The 26706-nt window shown below is 36.9% G+C and overlaps 1 protein-coding gene across 1 annotated transcript in view; it reads right to left on the reverse strand.

Moving 5' to 3' along the window:
* The window catches only part of LOC126977229 (zwittermicin A synthase ZmaJ-like), a 66875-nt gene extending 40582 nt beyond the window's left edge, over positions 1-26293 (reverse strand). The window contains exon 1 of the mRNA XM_050825956.1: positions 26159-26293. The gene's annotated coding sequence lies outside the window, so the exon portion shown is untranslated. The remainder of the gene's footprint in view (positions 1-26158) is intronic.
* Between the last annotated feature and the right edge of the window lie 413 nt (positions 26294-26706).

Here is a 26706-nt window from a genome sequence, read left to right on the forward strand (position 1 = left end):
AGGGAACGACCCGCCCTACGTCACCGCCGCAAGCAATTACATTTAAGCGAGTATGAGGAAGCCTGACACGAGAAATTATACCAAAATAATAAAAATAATATACAGGGTGGTTTTCTGAGAGCCCTTCTCGTAATGGCCAAGTCGGAGACTAAGATAAAAGTCATGAAAGGAGTCATGCTCTCGATTTATAAGAAACTATTAACTGGATATTTAGTTTTTTTAAAATTGTATTTTTATAAAACAATAAAAAATTGCTATGAAATGCAAAGATTGATCTTTATCAGCAACAGAGTCCATTGGTCCAATAATACAGGGTGTATTTTTTTTAAATTATTCGGATCGATTTCCGTAAAAATTTCAAGTAATTAAAAAAAAACAAATATGCAGTTATTGGTTTCTTATAAATCGAGGGCATGACTTCTTTCACGATATTTCTATAAGTCTCGCAGATTCCGACTTGGCCATCACCGCCCTTCTCAAAAAACCAACCTGTATATAAATATTTTTGCATAATTTCGTTTACTTCCATTTTATTTATCTTTCGACAAGTCTTAATGTGACTTTTAATTTTGGGAACTTTACTGGTGAAGGTGTTATAACAGATCCTACTTTGTTATGGAAAAAGAGGACAAATGAGGGTCACCTGGTGTTAAGTGATCACCGCCGCCCTTTTGCATTCTCTTGCAACACCAGAGGAATCACAGGAGCGTTGCCGGCCTTTAAGGACGGTGTACGCGCTTTTTTGAAGGTACCCATGTCATATCGTCCCGAAAACACCGCACAAGGAACCTCATTCCATAGCTTTGTAGTACGTGCAAGTAAGCGCGTTCATTAGCAGTCCCCTCTCCAAACGCAACATTGATATTGCGAGCTGTTTCTGCCGCGTTAGTTCTACGTTGGAACTCGTATTCGAAAATCACTCGAATTTTCGAAGTATTCTTGTCTAAGCTGAATAAAAAAACAACTGAAAGTCGATAATAGAATGTTACATACACACATCAAAAAAGTCTAAGTAACATGTACAAATTTAAATTTTAGGATGGTTTTTCACATTGTAAGGTTGTAGTTTATTTTTAAAATAATATTTTAGGGTCCTATGATGTAAAAATAACAGCTGTTGCCTTTATAGGTTATTTTAATAACATAAATTGACAATATTAGAATATACTGAAGAATCTAAGCAGTTAATTTTTTTTAATAAAATGAAATTTCTAAAGAGAATGAATTTATTGTGAAAGAATAGGATAATTTATTACATAGTATGGCCTCCTCTGCTATTCAGAACTTGTCGGAAACGATTATTAATTGAATTAATGAAACTGTTTATGTCATCTTGCGATATTCGCTCCCAATGGAATTGTAGCAAATCCTTCAGCAAACAAATTCCCTTTCATTTAATTTTATGAAAATAACAAAACATAATCGATTTTTTTTACAACCAGCCAGTTTGTCATCAATAACAAAAAAGTTTAGATACCTATGCACTTTGAGTGAATAAAGACATACCCCCTTATTCATAATAGTCTGCTAACTTAAAGCATTGCTAATTCTCACTCTGTCTTCTTCTATTGACCTACGTCAGAATGCGAAAAAACACTCCTTAGCGGCTGTTTTAAGTTAGCGGACCATTATGAATAAGCGGGTTAGAAATAAATTAATATAAATGGTAAATTTGTAATATCATGCATGTTGCTTAGACTTTTTTGATGTATGTATTTTTTAAAAGAAGACCTACATACCATGTGAAATAAAGTTTCACTCAAAGATCTCAAACCATGAAGGTTCTATTTCAATTCCAAGTACCTATTACAATAACACGGCAATTTTGTACTTTAATCCATAATAGTATGAATCTTGGAGGCGCCAAAATGCAATTATGTTTTTGTTTTTTATTACTTGTAAAAAGGCATAAAAGGCATTTATATTCTCAAAATTGATTCCTTTAGAATTCTTTTTGATGTCATTTCTAATATACTAGACACTACTACCGCTTCGGAAACAAATGGCGCTCTGAGAGAGAAAAAGCGGCGCAAGAAACTCACTTAGCATTCTTTTATTGCGCTCTTTTCAATAAAAATATACAATATTGTACAGTCATTTCTATCGCTATAAAATAATCATAATCAAGTCCCAGGCTGTTCGATCATTTAGATATTCAGCTGTGGAGTAATATGATTTACGACAGAGCCATTTTTTATAAAACATCATTATTATAAAAGTATATACATTTACATTTAAAGCTATTATGTATCTTATGAAGCCTACTAAAACTTGTAACTAACAAGCAATCCCTTATTTCCCTTAGTCTTAATCCCTTACAACGATTCCGAAACTGAAGTGGCAGTGGGCAGGGCACATAGTACGACGGACAGATGGCCGTTGGGGCAGTAAAGTCCTCGAATGGCGACCACGTACCGGTAGACGCAGTGTTGGCAGGCCCCCCACAACGACGATCTGGTGAAGATCGCCGGAATACGTTGGATGAGGGCAGCGCAGGACCGATCGTCGTGGAAATTTTTGGTGGAGGCCTTTGTCCAGCAGTGGACGTTTTCTGGTGATTATGATGGTGATGATGAATCCCTTATTTCTAGTGTTATAATAATGAAATTACGCATCGCGCATTATCAGTATTTACTGAATATTTTCACGAATAAATGGTCATCGTGAACTTGAGTTATTTAATTAATGTAAAAAGTATTTATTTAGTATCAACGAGTCATCAAAGTCTAAGCCAATAACGAAGTCGCATTCCTTCACCAATCGTAACCAAACTGTGCCAATAAGTTTGAAGTCTTTGACGAAGTAGCCAATAGCCAGGGTCAAACAATTAGACTAAGACAAGTTTTTGTGCGAATATATTTGACCATAAACATTGCGGTCAGTGAAGCACGCGGCCGCAGTGAGATAGTAATTGAGAATACAGCTCTTGTACTCTCAAATAGTCAAAGAGCTTAAAAACTAATTTAATATTATATTACCAGAAAACGCTAGCGGAGTAACAAGTTCTGCAATTAAGAGCTTATGAATGATATATCGAATAACACAGCATTTCTTCATATTACGTGTATATTAGGATAGACTATATATTTCGACTATCGAAAATCATAATGCGGCTCATAGAATACATCTACTTACCAAGTTTCAACAATATAGTTCTTATAGTTTCAGAAAATAGTGGCATTACATACGGACGGACGGACAGACAGACACGACGAATCCATAAATGACCATTATAATATAAAATTGTTTTCCTAACATATCTTGTCGTTCTTTGTTTAACGATTTAAACGATTTGACCGTGTGTGACAAAGAGCTGCTCTAAATGTTGGGTTGGCTAGTCGTAGACACTTCGCTGTAATACGAGTCTTCTACCGCATTTACCAAGAGAAGTGTACCCATATCCATATCATGATCACCATCTGAATGGGGGTTCCTCCACAGTGTTGTTCTAAGGAAACTTTCTCGCACGTACAACCAAACAGTTTTTTTATAACAGTAAGGGACGAGATGATCAGGTCGTTCAGCTGATGGTAATTAATACGCCCTGCCCATTACAATGCAGTGCCTCTCAGGATTCTTGAAAAAGCAAAAAATTCTCACTATCACCGCTACAATATTTATGTTCTCCTGGTATCTATGCAGTAATTACGTCGTGCGAATATCGTCGTTTTACTTCAAAAATAGGTAAGTACCTCATCATAATACTTAAGCTCAACATACTGGTGTTAAATAATGAATAATTCAATATTATGATCACGTGAAGGCCGTCAGAGGGCGACACGGCATTACTGAGCTTGATGAGTGATTGTATCGCGTCACTGAGTATATTCCGCAGCCGGCTCCTGGCTTACAATATTTGGGAAGTAAGGCCTATCGCAGACGACGCTCACTACGCATGCTAGTGATTGACGTGTATCATAGTGCTAGACATCGATGTATCGATGTTGATTCAAGAAATCGAAAACAGACCAGCACTTTATGATACATCTTTGGCAGAATATCATGACAGAAATTTAAAATGAAAATTGTGGGATGAAGTGTGCAAATTTATTTGGATATAGTTTTAGAACTGAATGTTTAATATGAAACAGTCCCTCTAATAATCGTTCCGAATGATTAGGATGAACCCAAAATTCTCTATATCTTCATCTTTTTTATATCTTAAGTATGAAATAATACACCGCAATTTCTGTACTTTCATTGCGTGTACATCCCTACAGTTTTACAAACAAACAAAATGAGCGAAAGTGTACGTCGTGTGCGTTGAGTCTGTGAATCACCTGCCACAGACATTTTGCGTGCAATGCAGACTTTTTGTGTGCCGCAGACTCGGTAGCACAAAAAGTGTGTCATCTACGATAGGCCTTATAATTACAATTCACGAGAATCGAGTACGCGCCTTGAACAGTTCGACCGCCGGACCCGCGCCGGAAGTGAACGGATCTCCGAGAAGACTGAATGTTAGGCTTATCTACCTCGGCCGAGTAATTACATCTTCAATTATATAATAAGAAGTAATAACGTATATTTATGAAGTTATCTAAGGCGGTCATCACCTCGTACAAAATGAACTTTACGTATGTATACAGCACACAATGTAATATCTTTAAACGAGCAATTCTTGTATATCTTAATATATATAAATTACGTGACACGTTGTTTGTCCGCGATGGCCTCCTAAACTTATGAACGGATTTAAATGGGGATAACTTTATGGAGTGCAGTTAGGTCCAACTTGAGAGATAGAATGCTTTTTATTTCGATTTGGGACCCATAATTATTTTTATTTCCAATTTTTGTTTTTTAAGAACATATTTTGTATTAGAGAATATTTTGACGCACGGTTTGACAGTTCTGCTGTGATTTTTCGTTTCAACAACAGCGAGCATATTTTAGAAATATTATTGACGAATTCATTAAAAACAGTTTAATTATTTATTATGTACAGAACAACGTCTGTGGGAACAGCTAGTATATATATATATATAATCTGAATCTCGGAAACGGCTCCAACGTTTTTCATAAAATTTAGTATACAGTAGATTTCGGCGGCGATAAATCGATCTAGCAAGGTTTCAATTTAAAAAAATGTAGTTTTATCTATGTTTTAATGAGAAACAGCTACAATAACATTAGAATACAAAGATAAATATTGCCACTATATACATGGCTGTAATAGCTCAGATGGGTCATTAGGTGATCCGGAGAGCAGAAGACACCGGTTCGAATCCAGACGTCCTATTAGTTTTTCTTTTTTTTTTGTTCAAGTTTTGCACATTCTTAAAATCCGAGCAAGGCTCGGTCGTCCGGATATTACTAAGTATTTTAAATTCAATTCTGCTGTGACTTTTATATAAACTAGTAAACAATTTATTTAGTTATCGAGATTTTTACTATTGTCTGTGCCATCAACAATAATTATTACTATTAGGAAACATACGAAAAGTTTAATTAAGTTTTTATTTTTAAAGCGTTAAAAATTATTAGGAAACATACAAAAAGTTGAATTAAGCTTTTTTTAATGTGTGTTATTTTTCCCTTTGCAAAGGTACGCACGAAAAATAGTTCTGCCTTTTTCTAAGACATGATCAAGAGTCCAAAAAAAAATAAAATAAAAACCATATTATCGTTACACAGACGATATCGACAATATTGACATTCATATAAGATATTGACTTTAGATGTCGCTCTTTCAAATCTAAACAATTTGTTAAGTTTATTTGTAACCGACTTATTTGGGCGCCATTTTGACCCACTTTAAACGGCCAGATTTCGTTCAAACTTCGTAGATTTATCGAGAATCGAGTATTTGATAAAATTATTACATTTTTCAATTTGCAAAATAAGATTTTTATTAATTTAAGTAGCTTTTTTTTTTAATCTATCGTGAATAAGGAATTGATATTCATTTAAAAAAAAATAAAGCCTGGTTTTTAGTAAATTTTTTTTGGATTTAAAGTGATAACCCTCACTTCTGGGATTAATTACAAATTAAATTTATAAACAAGATTTATATGGTACTTACTTAGTGTACTTCCATTGGTAACTAAGTTAAAAACCCCAATGTATCGAGCGCCGTGCGTGTGTCATGGTGATTTTGAAGTGCCGTTCAGGACTTTGGAAAAATCCAAAAATTTCTGAGCGGCAATACAATTGCGCTCGTCACCTTGAGACATAAGATGCTAAGTCTCATTTTCACAGTAATTTCGCTAGCTACGGCGCCCTGCAGACCGAAACACAATAATGCTCACACATTACTGCTTCACGGCAGAAATAGGCGCCGTTGTGGTACCCATAATCTAGCCGGCATCCTGTGCAAAGGAGCCTCCCACTGGTGTGATAGCCCAGTTGCGAAGAACAGTGGGCAAGGTTACGAACACAGCTAGTTTAATAATATAACAGTGATATGAACTGTAATTCAAATGGATTGCTTCCTTGCATATAGTCCTGAGGGAATTTCTATTTTAAATCTATAGCCTACGTGCTCCAGGAATAAAGTAGTTTTATATTATTGCAATTTTAAGAATGTGTCAAACTGGCTTGAGAAACAGATCAGAGTCCATAACGTAATAAGAATAATATAATAATAATAATATTGACACACTTTTACACAAATTATCTTGCCCCAAACCAGGCATAGCCTGTACTATGGGTATAAAACAACGAAATATTTAAAACAACTAGGTGACCCGACAGACGTTGTTCTGTCAATAAACGGTTCGAGAGATATGGTAAATGCGTGGGCGAGTGCGTGGGTGGGATCGTGAGACGACAAACTATATATGTAAACCTTCCTTGAGATTCAACAAATCTATTGCAAAAGATTTCATTGAAATCGGTCGAATAGTTTAGGAGTTGTTAGGGAACATACAAACATACACTTAAACATACATAAATACATGTAAACATCCATGACTCGGAAACAAACATTCATATTCATCATATAAATTATTGCACCTACCGGGATTCGAACCCGGGACCTCTAGCTTAGTATTCAGGGTCACTAACCATTCGGCTATAGGGTCGTCAAACGTGTGACAATGTTACGCTCGCCTATGTACGGTCGTAACACATAATTTATTTCGTTTACTTTTAATGATACCTAGTTCTCCGGTAGTCGAAGGTCGTCAATCGTTCCCAGAAACTATTATATAGTTTTAACATTCTCTATTTTAGTACGAGAGGATATTTGGTAAAACATTGATAAACCATTATATACTTTGTTAATAATTATTCAAGGTTCATATTTCCTTAAAACGCAATACATGATCTATATATAGGTATATTATATACTCTTAGTCTGGCCATAAATACTGTTACAATTAAGAATAAACAAAATATTACATTTGAATTTGGAATCTGTCATTTTTATATGATTGTTCATTGAGTTTTCTTATTTTGGCGCCAATACGGTGTACAATATTTTGCGATATTAAAATGGCGTGGGGTGATACAGAGAACCGAATCTCTGTGTTTGCATTACACAAAGTAGGTATGGAGTCAAATGCAATTATTAAAACTCTTCATACGCTTGGCATTAGTAAAATGTTTGTGTACCGGGCTAAATAGGTACAATGAGAGCTCCTCTGTTTGTGACACAAAAGATCTGGCCGTCCACGTAGTGTTCTTACGAAAAAGGTCGTCAAAGCAGTAAGGTAAGGGAAAGAATTCTAAGAAATCCTATCCGAAAGCACAAGATTTTAACTCGGGAGTTGAATATAGCCCCTAGAATAATTTCGCGTATTTTTAAAGATGAATTAGTACTTGCAGCCTATAAGAGATGTACCTACTGGTCATTTATTAACTGATTATTACCTATTATGACTATTACCGACTTTAAACATATCAATAGGTAGCACGTACAAATAATCTTATATCTTTAAACGAGCAATTCTTGTATATATATATATATATATATATAATCTGAATCTCGGAAACGGCTCCAACGATTTTCATAAAATTAAGTATGCAGGGGATTTCGGGGGTGATAAATCGATCTAGCTAGGTTTCAATTTAAAAAAAATGGTTTTATCCATGTTTGAATGAGAAACAGCTACAATAACATTAGAATACAAAGGTAAATTTCGCCACTATATACAAGACTATTATAGCTCAGATGAGACATTGGGTGATCCGGAAAGCAGAAGACCCCGGTTCGAATCCAGGTGTTCTATTAGTTTTTTTTTTTGTTCAAGTTTTGTACATCCTGAAAAATCCGAGCAAGGCTCGGTCGTCCGGATATTAGTATATTATTAAAGGTATAAAATTTGCATGAGAGGTGTATTAAATTACATCTTTATTACGTTATTATACTTTTCAGTTATTGAAGTCCGTTTTTTTTTAAACGTAGTTTTATTTTTATACATTATATTGTCATTAATCAGGTAAACTATAAGATTTCCTTGCATTTTATTGTCATATATTAGTAGTACTTTTTTAAAGTAGAGTAGGCCTACGAAAGGTTCCGCATGCCATAAACAATATAGATATTTCACGTTCTTGTGAAACACTGAAATATCGTGTATATATATATATCTTACTATCTTGTTAGCTAGTAAGAATGACAGGTAGCATAACGGTTTAATAATCTAAATATATATAAATATGTGACACGTTGTTTGTCCGCGATGGACTACTAAACTAATGAACGGATTTAAATGGGGATTACTTCATGGAGTGCAGTTTAGTCCAACTTGAGAGATAGGATAGATTTTATTTCGATTTGGGACCCATAATTACTTTTATCTCCAATATTTGTTTTGTATGGACATATTTTCTATGGGAGAATTTAGTGACGCACGGTTTGACAGTTCCACTGTGAAACAATTTCATTATAACAACAGGGAGCATATTTTACGAAATTATTCTTGATGTTTTGAAATATTATTGGCAAATTCCTATAAAACAGATTTTTTTTTTATTATCTACAGAACAACGTCTGTCGGGTCAGCTAGTAATAATATAATATAATCAATCTAAGGCTTAGCACGCACTGCGATTAAATGCGAGTGGTTTAGAAATAGCTGAAAACGCAAAACCGCACACAACCTCGCACTGCGGTTGGCGTTTTGCTTAATTTTATTCCAGTATCGCCATGGATTTCTGGCGAGCAGCATGTGTTGTGGCTTTGGTTTTCAAAATAGAAAAAAGAAAACGAAAACAGCGCCGCCATAGGTACTGGGTAGTGGGTACACCCATTAATAGATCACAGACATTTGAATGGATATGGATTTTTAAAATGTACAATGACGTACGGCAGCATCCCGATGAGTTTATTAATTACTACAGAATGTCCATTGGTACTTTTGACAAATTATTATAATCTGTGGACCAGTATCTACAATATAAATACACTGCATTTCGTAAGGCAATATCAACTAAAGATCTATCCTCTGCGCCCGCCCAGTCGAGACTGAATAGCTCAGAACACTTTTACTCTCTAAATAGAAAACCAAATGCGGTTAACCGCCGTGCGTGCGCCACCATATTAATACTATGGGGCACAAGAAAAACGCGCTTTTACAAACCGCGATCAAAATGTAGCAAGTTGCGTTTTTAAAGTCAGTCACTAAAAAAAGTCGCTAATGCATGCAATTGTATAGAAAGCTATGTGTTAAATTTTTATCTATCTATCTATCTACTATCAAAAGGGTCAACTACAGAATAAAACGTATAAAAGTGGAAATATTGAAAGATCAGCGAGTAAAAGAGATGGATAAAAAGCAATTGAGAGAACGGCTGGAGAAAAGCTGGAGTGATGTTAATGAGGAAAGTGTGAATGATGTATGGTCGGTATTTAAAACCAACATTATAAAATGTGCTGAAGATGTATGCGGTGAGAGTAAAAGCAGGCGCAAGAAATGCCAGAATGCCGACTGGTGGGATGATGAAACTAGAAGAATGGTTGAGGAAAAGAAAAAAGCATGGCTAGATGTCTTGGCAATAGAAGCAAAGAATAGGATGAGTGATTTAAGGCTTACGTTGAAAAGCATGCGTTTAATCGCAGTGCGTGCTAAGCATTAATGAAAACTACTAAAAAGCAGTACACAAACTATAATAACATCCTCCACGTTACCAAAATATTCATAAAAAAATATCATAAAATGAAAACTACTGTGCCAAACTAAGTCAAATTTTGATGGGACCAAATGGCAAACTCACGCAAGCAAGAATCACTAAAATCAAATCATAAGTCTCAGCGTAATCGGTGTACCTCCTCTTTTCGAAGTCGGTTAAAAACACATAAGACCAGAAACAGGTCACCGCCCTGAACCTTGAACCCACTACGGCGACTCGACGTAGTGGTTTACCATCTTTGGTTTGATCTCATCCTTCCCTCGCCAATGAATCAGCGAGTAACGTTTACTTAAACATCTGAATAAAGTAAAAGGAGAACAGCAAATAAGGTTAACAGCCCTGATCCTTCTAATGACCACAGTCCACACAACATAATTTGATTGTACACCAGCACGCCACGGCTCACCAGCGACGGAGGACATCTTTTATTTTGTAACATTGGCATTGACCTACTGTGTTGCACGCACCAATTATTTTCCGCCAAATAATAATGTAACTGTATTGTATTAAACATTATATTATGTCATATATTTTCATGTATTAAATGTTTGGTCATAGTCGGCTAGATTATGGGTACGACAACGGCGCCTATTTCTGCCGTGAAGCAGTAATGTGTATACATTACTGTGTTTCGGTCTGAAGGGTGCCGTATCTAGTGAAATTACTGGGCAAATGAGACTTAACATTTTATCTCAGGTGAGGAGCCCAATTGTAGGGCCGCTCAGAATTTTTGGGTTTTTGAAGAATCCTGAGCGGTACTGCATTGTAATGGGTAGGGTATCAATTACCATCAGCTGAACGTCCTGCTCATCTCATCCCTTATTTTCATAAAAAAAGTATTGTTTCGATAAAAGTTAAACAACTGCAAAATGGTTTAAACTGAGTTTTATATTAAGTATCTTTCTAGAATCTACACAAACTACTGTTAGTTTCGTATATAAAATATTCATTTAATCTAAAGCTTTCTATCATTCCACCATGAGCTTTCTCATCAGGCCCATAGTTAGCGACCACATCTGCGTACCGTAAGTCATCACTGGCAACACACATTAGTTGAAAACCTTCGTCTTCAGACACCGCAGTATTTGGGACGAGAAGATTTTACGGAGCTTCCCGAACGCTGCCCTTTCGAGTTAGCTTAGACAAGTGACCCCTTTCGTGAAATTGGACCTGCCTAACTGGATTTTTTGTCCAAGGTAGTCGTACTTACGTATATGAACTATAGCTTCAGATAATATAACAGAAAGTATGTAGTAGCTAGATGATTATGGAGTTGAAATAGGCAAGAGAAACAAGGACATAAAAAAACGTGTTTAGTATCCCAACGTCCTGACGCACTGGGATAGCTGGGTAGGGTTTCAGAAGATAAGTGTGTATCAGTTTCTGGTACCTACTCGAAATCTAAAAATAAATATTTCATTGTTTGGCCAACATTCAAACAACAAATAAACGGTCTCACATAGAAAACTCATTCCATCGCTCTCTGTGAGTATCGCGAAACAACTGGTCCATGTTCAAGACGAAAACATAATAATAATTTTACATATTTTTTTATCGAAAGTTTACATGGACGATGCGGGACTGGAACCTGTGCCTCTCGAGTACCGTTCAAGCGCTGTTACTGACTGAGCCAACCATCCGAGGGTCTTGTTCAACTCTCAGGTTGTAGTGTGTTAAATTTAATCTATCTAATAGATCCCTCAAATCCTTTAATTGTTTATACTTGTTTTGTTCAAGATCAATTGCCGAAAATTATGCTTGTGATTGCAAAATATTAACACGTTTTTTTTTTCAAATCATTTATTCATTGCCATCTCTAATGACAATGTCCTGTATATATGCAGTTGCATACTTAAATTCTGTATCCCCGTCGTTGTAATTTTATACACTTTTAACCTGTCTTTTTATTTTTATTTGTCTTATGTGAAGTAAATTACCCTTTACCTACTGTAATATCATTCATGTGACAAAGTATCTTTTATAAGCGTCAAAAAGAGAATTGAATAGATCACACACGTCGCTATGGACAATCTGTTACCGTTCGGTAGTTCTAGCAGTTATCCGTTGAGGAGGACCTGTCACTTATGATTTTGCCTGTTTATCTGCTTCAAAATCGTCTGCAAGTACCTTCATAATTTGCTTCTTATCAATAGAGCCTCACGGTGAATTGCCCAAATGTCATAATTGTGCTTATCGGATTTAAGCGGATCAGCTTATCGGTGAATCTCTCCGGCATGTTTGCACAGTGATAAATCAAATCCGGGATATATTGTAACGATATAACAACACGTGTATATTTTTGGGAACAAAATGTGGTTGCCTTACGAATGATGGTCCAGTGATGCTGTTTATTAGTTATTTCAATACATTCGATAGTTATTATAAGCAGAAACATCTAAATTATTGCAAAAGTTATTCCCATTTGCACAACAACCACATCAATTCAACAATGGTGAATTTAAAGACCTGAATTTAGCCAACTATAAGTGTTGATTCGAAGTACGATGAAATGAATGAAATCATATTAACTATATCTTATAGCTTTAAACGTGCATTTCCCACGTTTTTTTATAAAATTTAGTGTACAGGGGATTTCGGGGGTCTATCTAGGTCTCAATTTAAAAAAATGTAGTTGTATCCGTGTTTTAATGAGAAACAGCTACAATAACATTAGTATACAAAGGTAAATATCGCCACTATATGACTATAATATCGCAGATGGGACATTGGGTGATCCGGAAAGCAGAAGACTCCGTTTCGAATCCAGGTGTCCTTTTAGTTTTTTTTGTTCAAGTTTTGTACATTTTTAAAAATCCGAGCAAGGCTCGTTCGTCCGGATATCAGTTATTATATTATACACTACATCTCGTCATCAAGCCCTGTGTTATTTGCGAACAGCAGTATCTTTTTCACTGGAGTATTGCAGGTTTGCTTATTTAGAAGTGGGGAGTATTTTTCAAGGGTAATGTTACGTTTATGCAGTAGTGGGCCGCAAGCTCAATTCTGCAATCTGCAAAATTTTTCGGCTTTTTTATTCCTAAAAGTTCGGCAGCGTTCCTGTGATTCCTCTAATGTTGCAGAAGTAGAGAAAGAGCAGTAATGTAACGGAATCTACTATTACCTTGACCACTGTTTGTTGTACATTTGATTTTTTAAATAAAAGTGATGTGTTATCAGGAAATAATACTATATCAGCGAGTTATCACCATAAATGAAATGTTAATATAGACTAAAAAGAAAAACGGGCCAAGGATTGTACCCTGTAGCACGCCCATCTCTACATAAGAGCCTGTTTATTTTATGCTGCAAATGTCTACAAACTGTTAAGGATTCTATAAGTAAGAAGTCAAAAATTTTAAAGAATTTTCCCAAAGACACGCAATCAAAAGCCTTCGAAAGGTCACAGAAAATACTAACAGTTCGAAAGGCTTTTACATAACCGCTTTATAATTGCCAATTTTGAAAATATTAAAATGGATATAGTATGTTTATATATCTTTTTTTAGTATCTTTAAGAGATGGACATATGTCATCGCGGACTTTTCTGTAGATCTATATAAGATACACAATTCCACCATACATTAGTTTGTTGTATCTCAAAGGGTTTAGACAGCGTTTATGTTCAAAGCCTTCGCACCACACGCGACAAATTAGGATATCATCCCCACCATCTGGATGTGTGGCGGTCCTCCACAGTGCGGTTTTCAAGGAGCTTTCTTCCTCGTACTACTAAGCTGTGGAATGAGCTTCCTTGTGCGGTGTTCCCGGGGCGATACGACATGGGTACCTTCAAAAAAAGCGCGTACACCTTCCTTAAAGGCCGGCAACGCTCTTGTGATTCCTCTGGTGTTGCAAGAGAATGTGGGCGGCGGTGATCACTTAACACCAGGTGACCCGGACGCTCGTTTGTCCTCCTATTCCAAAAAAAAAAAATCTCCAACAAAGAACAATGGCGAAATTTTACCTGACTATAGGAATAACCGTCTAAGGTTAGGATGGTTACAAAAAAAAAACTTCATAGATAAATTGACTTGTTAGATAAAATTGTATTGCAAAAGGAACCGGGGAAATAAATAAAATATTTATTTTATTTTCACATTATATGCTGTCACAACTATGAAATCATATCCATTTTAGCTTACATCAGGGAAAGCTATCTGTCAATATGACTGACAGCGAATGATCAATGAGTCACCTATGCCTAATACTAATAATACCTATCAATTATAGTTACCGCTGTTGTGTTGTTTTCTTTATATTAATAAGTAGTTTCTATTTTACCTGGCTTGGTTTTGGTCTTGAATAATATCTTTCTCTCGTTTTAAACTCTGAACGTCATTTTGAATTACTTCTGCTCTCCATTACCGGACTATGATATGCCCCACGATTTGGTCTAACGTACGCTGTTTATATAACAATAAACAAAATAAAATATTTTGCTTGTTTAATTTACTGCTACCTACTTCTACAAAATAAGAACTTGGATTGAGAAAAAAAAAATTAGTAAACTAGGTGCTTATTTTACCAGTTTTTTAAGATTATAAAAATGGAAGTACTTAGTTTAAAAGCCGAGACTTAAAATCGGGCGTAGGTTAGGTACACTTTAGAAGTACCTACCTACGACTATGGATTGCGCATTTGACTTTCCTCTTATAAAATTACTTATAAAGCTATGGACAACCAACTCTGGTTTGTTGAAAATAAACTGTTATTACCATTGCATCAAGTAACAAGTTTCCATTTTATCATAATATAATACTCAGAGTTGTTGACCGTAGACAGTTTAGTAATTAGGTATTAATTAACTATTTGCTTATGGTTACTAGTTCCTATCCTTAAAGATTTTTGGAATTCGTGATATTCAGTGTTATTGTTGTTGGAACATGTTAGTTAGAATATAATAGATAAGTATACTATAGTTAGAACGCTAAAGTAATAAACAGAAAAACCTAACCTAAAAACTCAAACAAAATAATCATTTATTTCTCCATTATCCCGGTTCTAAATTAAAAATGAATTATGTCAGTAGATGCAGAAAATTATAGAAAATTAATTAGTACACGTCAGTTCTTGAGACGCTACCATTCAATTTCAAATATTTTGTAGTATGGAACTTCGGCATTGTTCTTTCGTAAATAAATTTATTATATACTAGGATGCCACTGTCTCTCGTCTCGTAGCGTGGTAAACTAAGTCTGTACTAAAACTGATGCTTAAAGATCATGATGAGCATTTGAAAATGATCAAAGGATTGCAATGTTACAATTAAAACTGAAAGTGATATTATCAATCGGCTCAATTCTTTAATAAATATAAATAGCGCGTGCTAATTTAGAATAATTTGTAAATCATGTTTGTTTTTAATTATAATAATTTAATCAAGTCTAAATTAATAATTCTGTCTCGACAATAACCTAGAAAATATCGAAAGCTTTCTATGAGTTCAATCTAAATATTTTTTAAATCAGTCCAGAAATGGCCGAGAAACAATTTAACACAGAAAGCAATTGGAGTCACCCGGTGGGAGCTCCGCTCAACTTCGCTTCACTTCACTCAAAAAATGTATGCAAAAACTTAACGAATTATATGCTAAAACGTTCCTCGAGAATCACCTTATCTATTGGTGAAAACAGCGTGAAAACAGGTGCAGTAGTTTTTGAGTTTATAGCGAACATATAGACAGACAGACGCTGCGGAGGACTTTTTTTATATCAAGTAGTGAGTATTATTATTTATAATTTAAAATTTGCTCGACGATCCTGATGTTGGGAAACCCTTGAGTTTTCAATTGTGGTTTATTGATGACTGTCACGTTCGTCAACAATACATTTATATTCAAATTACTGTGGTATTTTGTATTTATATTTCATGCGTCATAATTTGAACAATGAGACAAAATTCGTAAATATCTAGAAAATGTCACCCGTAAGTCATAACTAGGTATGGATCTTATGTTAAGGATTGGAATCCCCTGCGCTACAGCTGGATACCGCAATACCTAAGAACAATAGCTTCTTTATTACGGCAACTATTAGAAGCCAATTTGGCTTTGTCCTCCAGATGACCGCGGAGACTCAGTATTCTGATACTAGGTGACGCTTTAAGGGAAGTGTTGGCGGTGATACGACAAATGGGGTATAAAGTGTATTAAAGTATTCTTCTTACGAGTATAACTCCTTTAGAAAAATTATAAAAGTGATTTAAAGAAACGCTCGCACAAAGACACAGATTCTAAAGTGACAGATGGTTTTTTCGGGACTACACGAAACATTTCCCGCTAGTATAGTGTGAAATGACGTGATATCGTTTTTTATGAAACTAAGGGACGAGACGAGCAGGGCGTTCACCTGATGGTAATTGATATGCCCTACCAATAACAGTGCAATGCCGCTCAAGATTATTTTGAACCCAAAAATTCTGAGCGGTACTACAACTACGCTCGTCACCTTGAGACAAGATGTCAAGTCTCATTTGCCCAGTAATTTCACTAGCTACGACGCCCTTCAGACCGAAACACAGTAATGCTTACACATTACTGCTTCACGGCAGAATTAGATGCCGTTGTGTTATCCATAATCTAGCTGGCATCCAGTGCAAAGGAGCCTCCCACTGCTAAACATAACGTCGGGGTTCTACAGAATTAATTTAATTTTTATTGTTATAAGGTGAAGATTTCATTCACACGAAGATGAGACAAAGAATTCATTATAACATCATTATCATATTAAAGTTTTGAAGTTATTTTTAATTTGCTCTGCCAAATGTAGCATACATAATTATTTCTATCTTACAAGAATATTTTTTTCTATTTAATGTTACCATCAATAACTCGCAGTCTAATAAATTCACTTTTGTAGAACTGTATAATTTGACGTTTACCTAAAATGCGTAAAATGTTTTTTATTGTTTTTAATTATGCAAGAACACCTCATATGACAGATAATAAACATTTTAATAATTTCTCAATTCGATACAGCTTATAAGAATTGTAATAACTCAATGAATTTAATTTGAAATTATTACTCGGATTTTTAACAATGTATAAAACTTGAACAAAAAAATAAAAACTAATAGGACTTCTGGATTCGAAACGGGGTCTTCTGCTTTCCGGATCACCTTCCCTTCTGAGCTACTGTAGTCTTGTATAGGCTGTTTCTCATCAAACACTGAAAAAACTACATTTTTTAAAATTGAAACCTAGCCAGATCGATTTCTCACCCGCGAAACTGCCTGTATACTAAATTTTATGAAAATCGTTGGAGCTGTTTCCGAGATTCAGATCTATACGAGAATTGCTCGTTTAAAGATATAAGAAAGATTCAGTTATTTTCTTTGATACACAAATTAAATACGACGGGAAGACTACAACAACTGTCAACTCCAAATGTCACGAGGGGCTGTTGAAAACCAGTGTTGTGTTGGTGTCTTCTGCACTGACCAACAATATACTGAGTCAGCTCCTTTTAGCAGAGAATCACGCGCACACATTTATTTTTATTTATTTTTTTATATTAAATCATTTTTGTTACTGATTTCATTTATTTTTTTATCAAAAAGTTTGGCTACTATTTAAAATATTGCCAAAGATATGGGGTCAGAACAATTTGATTTTATTTACTGTGTGAGTGAACTGTGGTCATCTTTTTTTGCATGTAAAGTTGAATATGCGAACGTGAACGAATGCTCCCAACTATCTTTTGAACTTTGGCTTACAGTAGACCGAATAACTTTGGAGAGTGCAGTTGCAACAGTAATGCGAGCCCCTTTTGGAATTCGCTTTATTACTGGAACTAAATTTTCCTAATAATTCCGAAAAATTTGTCGTATCATGATATGCGTTTTTTTTATGGAATAGGAGCACAATCGAGCGTACGGGTCACCTGGTGTTAATTGATCACCGCCGCCCACAATCTCTAGCAACACCAGAGGAACCACAGGAGCGTTGCCGGCCTTTAAGGAAGGAGGATATGGCCTCCGGTCCTCGACACTAACCAATGCGAAACGTAGGGGCACCCCCGGACGCACAATTAACCCGGACGAGTCTGGCCCGATTGTGCTGACGTCATAAGACGGCAGCATGACTCTCCCACTTCTAAAAAGCCCTTAGTCGCCTATTACTACACCCTTGGGCCCCGGGGAAAGTACAGGGCAAGTTATTTGTCGAAGGCAAGGTGCTAATACGTATATTTATTATTATTATCATCTAAAATTGTAAATAATACTGTAAATTGAAGGGGTTTTTTATTGCTAATAAATTGTTTTGTATTCTATCATATATATATGGCCAGAACTGCATCTCGTATAGCTAGGATGTGGGCCGGGTTCAATATTGTCTAGCACTATTTGTCCCTTGTTTTAGTTCCTTCGAGGGCAATTTGGCTTTGCCTTCCGGATGAACACAGAATTAGAAAACCCTTAAGATAGCGAGATCCAGTGTCATATGACTTGACGAGGCATTCATTTATTTATTTATTTATTTATTGCACCAACAAAGTATACACTAATTCATGCAAAAAATATATAAATATAGACAAAAATACAAGTTGAGTGCTACCTCAATTATAGGCGCAAATAACATTCTTATATAAAAAGCAAGTACATTAAAAAGTAAATATTTCTATTTTATTCATTTTATTTTAAAAATTATATCACGATTATGTCATAGATTAATTAAATAACTATTAAACTAAATTACAATACATACATAATTAAATTATTAATTTTATAGTTATAATATAATAATTAAATGAATCTACAGTTTTTACTTATAACAGGTTAAAAAAACAATTTACTACCAATAGAATAAATAAAATTAATAGAATAAATTAAGTAAGAAATAAGATGGAGTGCTGTCGAATAACTGATACGTGAAACGTATTTTAAAGTGAAACTTTTATTACATAGTCTCAAACTTTTTCGTCTGTGTGTTGCATGTCGCGTGACGGTCGGGCGGCGCCTATAGTTCGCAGCAGCTGACCGTGTAATGTATAGACTATTACTCATTTGTGCCAGTGCTCCACGCTATTTTGTTTGTTTTTAATATGTGTATATAATCTAAGTAATTGTAAGGTATTATGTATGTCGTACTCTCCCTGATTAAAAATATTGATTGAAAAGTATTGGGAATGAGTCACCCCATGTAAACTCTATATATACATGAAAAAGAATTGAAATTATTAAGAAGTGCACGTTCCAAACCACAATCATGTCGATATTGAGTTAAGAACACAAAACTGGTCACGTGATTCATATTAACGGACTGACAAAAATTGGCAGCCGTACTCTCACTCTTTGAATGACATCATGACTTAGTAGCCCAACCCACATGTATGGTATACACTAATATTTATTAAACTTTAAACACAAACTCCTTAAAATGTGATGTTTGTGGCTTGGAACGTTTTTCAGGAACTATCTCCATTTGCGCTGCAAAAGAGGCACTTTTTATAACCTTAAGAATTAAAGAAATATATATTTTGCCTCTATCTCTTGCCTCCAGATATACTTATTCTAGACAATGTTATTCATGTAGATCCGCACACCAGCGAATTTTCTAGAAACTGTGAAAATTATAATGTTAACACCAACTTGTTTTGCCTAATAGTCGGTTAAGTCTGGGTAGTAAGTATTTTGTTGGACAATGTGATATTCTATTACAAAAAGATCCAAGAAAATGTACAAAATAAAACGAAATTCAAAATAATTGTTAAAATTTTTTTGTGTGGTACAGATTACTATAACATTAATGAATTTCTTAATGATACCAGAGACTGGAAATGTAGCGACCAGCCTCAAGATAATTATACTAACATTTATTGTGACAAAATTTTATAAAAAAAAAACCGGGAGTGCCGGCAGAAGTGAAAACTTGAACATTAACGTTGTGCATTTTTGAATATTTTGGAATGTGTAAAAAAACTGACATTTATTTGGTTAAATACAATATTCATTCATTGCGCTATCGTACACAAAAATGACATTTTATATTTCATAAAAAAAAATAACACTTCAGAACTATCACAATTATTTTACATTAAAAAAATTCTCTCTCAGAAATATCAACTTACATCCATGATAAATTGTAAAAATATTTAACAATGATTCAACCACTGGTCCAATGACCGTATGATTATAAATTTGAAATAGCCGAACTATAATTAGAAGTATAAATCTTTCATCCATGATTTCTACGACTGCCTTACGAATTTGCAATCAGGCCACGTGTCCTGACGTGAGTTTAACATTTTATTGCCAAGAAAAGTGCTCAACGCCGCTGATGAATCTTTCACTTCAAAAAAAAGAAGCGCGCTGAGTTTATTGCACCCGTTTTTCTTAGGTATGAGGCTTAAATTTTCAAATGGATTGTAGTTTTTAACGTTCGTTAAGCGATGTAATATCCTATTTTTAGCCGACTTCAAAAAGGAGGAGGTTATCAATTCGATCGGTATTTTTTATGTATGTACACCGATTACTCTGAGATTTATGATCCGATTAACTTAATTCTTCTTGTTTGATGCGAAATAGATATCATTTGGTCCTATAAAAATTTACAAAGTTTGGCGCGGTAGTTTTCATTTTATGAACAGTTATATCAAAATTTTCGTCTACCTGGATGACATGATTGTTTTCTGTGTACGGCTTTTTATTTGAGTTTTCATTCAGGTTGATTATATATTATTAATAACTGACAATAAAACGTAAAAAATAAAAAAAAAACTACATTTATAAAAACCGACTTCAAAAACTGAAAAGTATCAAAAATCAAAAAAAAAATTAATTCACCTCTTATGCTCACCTTTACCTTTAATATTAATAAAATACTATTATTTGTATGTGCTGCATATTGATAGCTTTGAAGCCGGTGCCAAGCCAAATGTAATAAAGGTACCTACACTCGCCACGCGTGACTTTGAGCGGGATATCTTCATCTAGAACAAAACAACCCAAGCGGACAGACACGCGTGGCCACCTAAATAATTAGAGTAAGTAAGCGGTTTATAATATTAAGTTTTATTTTGTTTAGGGCTTGGCACTGACTTAAAACCTATCAATATGTAGCACATACAAATAATAGTATTTTATTAATATTAAAGGTGTGCATAAGAGGTGTATTAAATAAAATTTTTAGTTATTTGATACTTTTCAGTTTTTGAAGTCGGTTTTTTTAAACGTAGTTTTTTTTTATAAATTAAAATATTTGAATTTACATTTGAAACAGACATGAGATCAATGGAAATCGAACTCTCAACTCTTAGATTGACAGCTTTCACACCAAATGTTATATTAGAACATTGCACTTTGCACAAAATATGCACCATGAATCTACTCTTAACAGTGTGTGTATTAGTTAAAATATCATTAATTTAACACAAATGATGGTTTCTCTCCAGAAAGTATTTTAATAAAATATATAATAACTACCTGACCCAACAAACGTTGTATTGCCGATATTAAAATCGCGATACAAAAGTAACTGTTGATCGTAGATGTGTCAAAATTTGAAGTTGTATGTATTTTTTAATGCTGACTCACAATCAAACAAATTTAAAAAAAATGTCAAAAAAATAAAAAATAAATTCGTGTGGACCACCCTTAACATTTAGGGGGATGAAAAATAGATGTTGTACGATTCTCAGACCTACCCAATATGCACTCAAAATTTCATGAGAATTGGTCAAGCCGTTTCGGAGGAGTTCAATGTTTAACATCATGATTTTGCCCTGTGCTGCCTCGGGGCGTAAAAAGAATAGGGTAGTCCCAGGTCCAAGGGTGTCGTAAGAGGCGACTACGGGCTTTTTGAAAGTGGGAGAGTCACGCTGCTGCCTTATGACGTCAGCACAATCGGGCCAGACTCGTCCGGGTTACTTACCACACTCGCACAGAATACCGGCGTGAAGTAGCGGCCTAGTGCCGCTATGTTTCGCATAGGTTAGTGTCGAGGACCGGAGGCCATTCCCCCCCGTCCTTCCCCCCCCCCCCAACAAAATATGAGAGCGGTCCTAAAAAATAAATTACCCCAGGAGGGTACCGGCTCTTGTAGAGCCGGAGAATACCTCCCCGAGCATTCGCGCTCGGGCTGCCCCTCGTATTCTGGGGAGGGCACGGTACCGCGTATGTCACAGGACAAACAGGGCAGCAACACCACGGCACCCCGCTCCACGCTTAATGTGGACTTTTGTAACATCCGGGGAATTCACTCCAACTTAAACGCCGTCCACCACCACCTTGAGACGGCGCAGCCGGCCTTGTGTTTCCTTACGGGGACGCAGATATCTCGACCTAGCGATACGTCATATTTAACGTACCCCGGGTATAAAATTGAGCATAATTTCATGCCTCATGCCGGGGTATGTGTGTACGTTAGGGAGGATATCTGCTGTCGCCGTCTCGGCAATTTTGAGGGTAGGGGCCTGTCTACTCTCTGGCTCCGCGTAGATTTAGAGGACCGCGTCCGCATCTATGCGTGTGTCTACAGGTCCCATAGTGGTAACGCAGAAACGGATCACCTCATGGGCTGCGTTCAAGTGGCATTTGATGACGTGCTTGCTCAGATCCCGTCCGCTGAAATCGTAGTCTTGGGTGATTTCAACGGGCACAATGCCGAATGGCTTGGATCACGTACCACAGACTACGCAGGGCGATCTGTGCATAATTTTGCATTGGCGTATGGTCTGTCCCAATTGGTTGAGTCGCCGACGCGGCTCCCGGATGTGGATAGCCACATGCCGTCCTTATTAGATCTTCTGCTGACTACACATCCCGATGGTTACCAGGTCTCTGTCGACGCCCCTCTCGGAACGTCCGACCATTGCCTGGTCAGGAGTGTAGTGCCTATCCGACGCCAACGTCGCAGACCACCAGCGACCCGCCGCGTTTGGCACTACAAGTCAGCAGATTGGGATAGGATGCGTTACTTTTTTGCATCCTACCCTTGGGGCAGGGTTTGTTTCCTTTCAGATGATCCTAGTGCCTGCGCCGTTGCAGTAGCCGATGTGATGCCGCAGGGCATGGATATTTTTATAACAAGCTCTGTAGTACCGATCGGTGGCAGATCACAGCCCTGGTTCGATGCGTCAGTTAAAGCAGCATCTGACTGCAAAAAACAGGCGTATCGAACTTGGGTTGCGGCGCTGGGCTCAAAGGATCCGAACTGCAAAGTTCTGAAGACGAAATATAACCGTGCCTCCAGATTTTTTAAGCGGCAAATCGCCCGTGCGAAATCGAAGCACGTCGTCAAAATTGGCGAGCAGCTTTCCAGTTACCCGACCGGAACACGCAAGTTCTGGTCGTTGTCGAAAGCTGCTCTTGGTAACTTCAACCAGCCGTCCATGCCGCCGTTGCACATGAGGAATGACACCCTGGCCCATACGGCAAAAGAGAAAGCCGATCTCCTGTGCACTCTTTTTTCCTCCAACTCGACTCTTGACGACAACGGAAAAACACCGCCGACCATCCCGCGGTGTCAGAGCTCCATGCCTGAAGTACAGTTCCGACAGAAAACTGTTAGGCGAGCTCTGTTTTCGTTGGACGTCAGGAAGTCGAGCGGGCCGGATGGCATTTCTCCAATCGTGCTTAGAACGTGTGCCCCTGAGTTGACGCCGGTGCTAACACGTTTATTCCGGCACTCTTATTCAAAAGGCGTAGTCCCTGATTCATGGAAGTCAGCCCTTGTCCATTCGATCCCAAAAAAAGGAGACAGTTCGGATCCGGCAAACTACAGGCCTATTGCTATTACCTCCCTACTCTCCAAAATTATGGAGAGCATAATTAACCGCCAGCTCTTGGTATACCTTGAGGGTCACCAGTTGATCAACGACCGGCAGTACGGCTTTCGCCATGGTCGGTCGACTGGCGATCTTCTGGTATACCTAACACACAGATGGGCGGCGGCTATTGAAAGCAAGGGGGAAGGCCTGGCAGTTGGTCTGGTTATAGCGAAGGCCTTTGATCGTGTATGGCACAAGGCGCTCCTCGCAAAACTTCCATCATTTGGGCTTCCTGAGAGCTTATGCAAGTGGACCTCCAGCTTCCTCACTGGGCGCAGCATACAGGTCGTTATCGACGGTTATTGCTCGAATCCCAAGCCCGTGAACGCTGGAGTGCCCCAAGGCTGTGTGCTATCTTCCACGCTGTTTCTTCTGCATATCAATGATATGTTGGACACCGCCAACATGCATTGCTATGCAGACGACAGCACTGGTGATGCCGTATACACGGGCCATGCAGGTCTCTCTCGGGAAAACGTCGACCAGTGCCGGGTGAAACTTGTGTCTTCTATCGAGTCCTCTCTCGAGAAGGTCGCGGAATGGGGTAAGTTGAACCTTGTCCAATTTAACCCCCAGAAGACTCAAGTTTGCGCGTTTACCAAAAAAAAAACCCCATTTGCCGTATCACCGCTCTTCGAGAACACTTCCCTTAAAGCCTCGCCTAGTATCGGAATACTGGGTCTCGAAATCTCGAGCAATTGCCAATTCCGTGGCCATCTGGAGGGCAAAGCCAAACTGGCTTCAAAGAAACTGGGCGTCATAAATAGAGCACGGCAATACTTCAAGCCGGCCCACATTCTAGCGCTCTACAAAGCGCAGGTCCGGCCTCACATGGAGTATTGCTGTCATCTCTGGTCTGGCGCACCCCAGTATCAGCTCGATCCATTTGACCGCGTGCAACGCAGAGCAGCTCGAATTGTCGGGGACCCAGTACTCTGTGAACGGCTGGATCACTTGGCGTTGCGTAGAGACGTCGCTTCATTGTGTGTCTTCTACCGCATTTATCACGGGGAGTGTTCCGAAGAGCTGTTCAACCTGATTCTTGCCGCCGAATTTCACCTTCGCACGACACGCCACAAGTTACGATATCATCCCCACCATCTGGATGTGTGGCGGTCCTCCACAGTGCGGTTTTCAAGGAGCTTTCTTCCTCGTACCACGAAGCTGTGGAATGAGCTTCCTTGTGCGGTGTTTCCGGGACGATACGACATGGGTACCTTCAAGAAAAGCGCGTACACCTTCCTTAAAGGCCGGCAACGCTCTTGTGATTCCTCTGGTGTTGCAGGAGAGTGTGGGCGGCGGTGATCACTTAACACCAGGTGACCCGTGCGCTCGTTTGTCCTCCTATTCCATAAAAAAAAAAAAAAAAAAATGACACGAGAATTATATATATTAGATTTATAGGTTGAATGCGTAATAAAAATAATGTTTACATTCATTTATTTTAATATAATATCGTTAATTATAATTCTTGAATAAAAAATGATATAATTAATGAGTATACAATTTGTTAAGAAAAGTATAAATCTAAGCAAGGGCAAAACTAACTATCTTATAGCCAGTTGGTAAGTAAATAAGATCTGAAGTAACAGTTTCGGGTTTAAGTCCCGGTAGGTACAAACATTTATATGATGAATATTAATGTTATTTTCTCGAGTGTTGGAGGTTTTATGTATGATTAAGTATGTATATTGAGTAAATATAATTAATTTTCTGGCAGCCATTGCGTAGCTTGGGTCCCGGTAGATTATGTGGCAGTGTGTCAATAATTTTATAACGTAAAAATTAAAAGTTGTAGAGATTTTTATATAATATAAATTTCGCACGAAATGTTTGTATTATAACACTAGAAATAAGAGATTGCCTGTAACTAATTCTAGTAGGCTTCATAAGATACATAATAGCTTTAATGGTAAATGTATTACAATTTGTATATACACTTTTATAATAAAGTCCCAGGCATTATCTATATATAAATTTAGATGTTTTATTAAAATATGGCTCTGTCGAAAACACTACTTCTCCACAGCTGAATATCTAAGTGATCCGACAGCCTGGGACTAGGCTATGATTATTTTATAGCAATGACAATACAAAATAGTATATTTGATTAAAAAGAGCGCAAACAAAAAATTCTGGGACAATTTCTTGCGCCGTTTATTCTCTTTCAGAACGCCATTTGTTTCCTAAGCGGTATTAGTATTAGAAATTACATCAATAAGAATTGAAAAGGAATCAATTTTGAGAAAAAATGCCTTTTATGCCTTCTGTATAAAAATAGTACATGTGCCGGTATATTAAAAAAAAGTACTCACTGCGTGCAAAAAGCCTTCCGTCTAATCAATAAATCCGCAAATAAGAACACAATAGAAACGTCACAAATGACACTTTCGCGCGCAAAGTGTGACAATATCGCGCTCAATGTGCAGCGGCCGGTCGGTCGGTACTCGGTTTGAGGGCGCGCACAGCCGTCTCCTAGCAATTTATACGCGAGCTAATAAATGATTGTTTGTGTTCTACAGAGTGCTGCATGGCCTTTATTAAAATAAAGTAGCTTTTTGTCAGTCCTTGCCCCACTCAACCAAATCAATTACTGTTTAACAGATAACTAATATTGTATCTGTAATCCGTGAAAAGGTTAGCCACATCTAAAAACGTCTTAGATATAGATAACTATGAGAATATAATAAGTATAAATCACAGAATAGCCGATGTGATACGACATACAAAAGTGTACATCCGTTAGTTATTTCTTAAGTTTGGAATTAATGGATGGTTTATTATTTAGCTGCAGTCGACCCTGGTTTAAGTTCAAATGTAGTAATTTATAAATTATCAAATTGAACAATTCATTTTGTAAATT

Source organism: Leptidea sinapis, chromosome 44 (assembly GCF_905404315.1).
Source record: "Leptidea sinapis chromosome 44, ilLepSina1.1, whole genome shotgun sequence".
In the NCBI taxonomy this organism is placed as follows: domain Eukaryota; kingdom Metazoa; phylum Arthropoda; class Insecta; order Lepidoptera; family Pieridae; genus Leptidea; species Leptidea sinapis.